General features: G+C 47.4%; 1 pseudogene; it reads left to right on the forward strand.

The window, feature by feature from the left end:
* The first annotated feature begins 673 nt into the window (after positions 1-673).
* On the forward strand, positions 674-1,964 carry LOC116547394 (annotated as a pseudogene).
* The last annotated feature ends 949 nt before the right edge of the window (positions 1,965-2,913 follow it).

The following is a 2,913-nucleotide window of genomic DNA, read 5'->3' on the forward strand; positions in this document are numbered from 1 at the left end:
ATCAGACTATCAGAAGATGGAATCCCTATGCCAGTCTTCCTCATTCATTCCTTGGGCAAGTACCTTAATCTACATATCTCCAATTTCTCTATTTTTTTTTAAAAAAGATGATAAATATCTAAATATTATATTTACATTTGTCCAGTGATTGAAAATTCTAAAAACAGGGCCAGACGCCCCGGCCACAGCTCCATGGACTCAGGTAGCTTCCTTCCCAGTGCTGCCAGCAGCTGCAGCAGCACACCCATGCTGGCAGAGAGGAGCAGAGGATATTGCAAAGGATACAGATGAAGAGATGCATAGATCAGGTATGGGGGAGAAGGAGTGCAGAGCTTCCATGCCATACCTAGGTGCCACCCTTCAGGAACCTTCATGTACTCAGCCACCCAGAAGCTTCCTGAACCTTTCCTTCTGTGTTTTTTCTTTTTTGGATGGCGTCTTTCTCTGTCGCCCAGCCTGGAGTACAATGGTGTGATCTCCACTCACCACAACCTCCACCTCCTGGGCTCAAACCATTCTCCTGCCTCAGCCTCCAGAGTAGCTGAGATTACAGGCATGTGCCACCACGCCCAGCTAATTTTTTTGCATTTTTGGTAGAGACAGGGTTTCACCGTGTTGGCCAGGCTGGTCTTCAACTCCTGATCTTATGATCCGCCCGCCTTGGCCTCCTAAAGTGCTGGGAGTACAGGTGTGAGCCACTGCGCACGGCCTCTTTTGTGTTTTTATAGAGGCTTCATTATGGAGACATGATTGACTAAATAATTGGCCATTGGTAATAAACTTAACCTTCAGTCCCTCTCCCCTCCTGGTACTGGTCCTGCCTTTGTCTTTGTGGTGACCAGCCCCATCCTGAAGCTGCCTAGGGGCTGCCAGCCTTCGGTCAATCGTTCGCAGGCAAAAAGACAGCACTGTGGAGATTCCCAGGATTTTAGTGTTCATTTCTGTGTCAGGCATAGTGCTAAGTGCTAGGTGCTCACTGGTGAAGAGGCAGATGGAGGTTACCAAACTTGTGGACAGTAGCCTCATGCAACATATGTGGTCATAGCCCAGTCATGGCTTCCAGCTTTTTTGATCTGAGGATCCAAAGGAGGAAATGACCATTCAGGGATCTTGCTCCAGCTTGATTATGGAAACTGAACCTTCATAGAGTATGCACTTACTAAGGACAGGAAAGTTTCTCTCTTTGAAGTGCTTCAAATGTGTGACAAAGAAAAATAATGACTTCGTCTATCAGATAACAGATAACAGATGAAAAACATTGTGAACAATTACTCAGAGGTAGAAATCAAAGTCTGGGAAGCCACCTCCAGTAACTCGTGGAGTCTGTCCAGCTGTCTGATGACTGAGATTGCCAACCTGACCTACCGTGTGGTAATATTCTCAGAGATCACGATCATGGTGTGGATGTGGCTCAGTGACCATGGCAAGAACTGGCAGCATGTGTACAAGGCGCAGGCGCTACTGGACTACCTCATCAAGACAGGCTTCGAGTGCGTGGCCCAGCACTGCCATGAGAACATCTTTGCCATCCAGACCCTGAAGTTCTTCAGTGTATTGACCAAGATGGCAAGGACCAGGGCATCAACGTGCATAAGAAGTCAGAGAGCAATTGGAAGCCCTTCTCAAAGATGAACAGATGAAGGCTGTGAGGGCCCAGGCTATGAAAAACAAAGAGCGCATGGTCCAGGTTGCCACTGGCATGGGCAGCAACCAGATCACCTTTGCGCAAGGCTCCAGCTAATCCAACTTCTCCACCAGCCACTTGGAGTAGGAGTATGGCAAGGGCCGGGGTCCCTGGCCTCCTACCATGGCTGCGAGTAATGGAAGTGCTTTTCACCCTTTGCCAGAGCAGCAGCAATGGGTGACAGGCAGGATGGGTGTCCCTGAGCTTAGGGAGTGGTGGCCACTGCAGAACTTGAATCTGTATCAGTACTGAGTCTTTGGCACCCCAGGCAAATTGTCCTTGGTCTGGATTGAGTTTTGGTTATAAAAGAATTTTTTTTTTCTTTTTGAGATAGCTAGGATTACAGGCCTGTACCACCATGCCCTGCTAATCTTGTATTTTTAGTAGAGACGGGGTTTCTCCATGTTGCTCAGCTGGTCTCAAACTCCTGATCTCAGGTTATCTACCCACATGGGCCTCCCAAAGTGCTGGGGTTACAGGTGTAAGCCACCACGCCCAGCCATAAAGAACTTTTAGTCCCTTGGCTGCTCTGGTTCAGGGGTCTCTACTACCCTTTGCTGCTCTGTGGGTCTCATTCTATACATCTGGGCAGAAGGTGGGCAGAGGCAGGCCTTGGCTTCTTCCTTGTCAGAGTGGGTCTGGCAGCAAAGGATTGTCCTGCTGCACATAAAATGGGGAGTTGACTCTGGTAGCTAGGAGGAAACAAATGCTCTTTCTTGATAATCTTGTTTCTTTCTTTCTTTCTTTCTTTTTTTTTTTTTTGAGACAGAGTCTCACCCTGTTGTCCAGGCTGGAGTGCAATGGCTAGATCTTGGCTCGCTGCAACTTCTGCTTCCCAGGTTCAAATGATTCTCCTGCCTCAGCTTCCAAAGTAGCGGATATTACAGGTGCCTGCCACCACACTCAGCTATTTTTTGTATTTTTAGTAGAGTTGGGGGTTTTACCATGTTGGCCAGGGTGGTCTCAAACTCCTGACCTGATGACCTGCCCGCCTCAGCCTCCCAAAGTGCTGGGATTACAGGCATGAGCCACCACTCCCAATCAATAATCTTGTTTCTTTAATCTCATATTAAATGTTTTCCCACTGACTGAAAAAAAATGGTAAAATAAAATAAAATTCTGAAAACAGTAGGAAGCATACTTTCTAAAAAGATCTAAGGTTCTGGGCTGACTTCACCAAGTTAGAAAGCTAACTTCACCAAGGTTAAGGACATGCCAGTGACACAACC

Source organism: Sapajus apella, unplaced genomic scaffold (assembly GCF_009761245.1).
Source record: "Sapajus apella isolate SASKATOON/1434 unplaced genomic scaffold, GSC_monkey_1.0 scaffold2937, whole genome shotgun sequence".
In the NCBI taxonomy this organism is placed as follows: domain Eukaryota; kingdom Metazoa; phylum Chordata; class Mammalia; order Primates; family Cebidae; genus Sapajus; species Sapajus apella.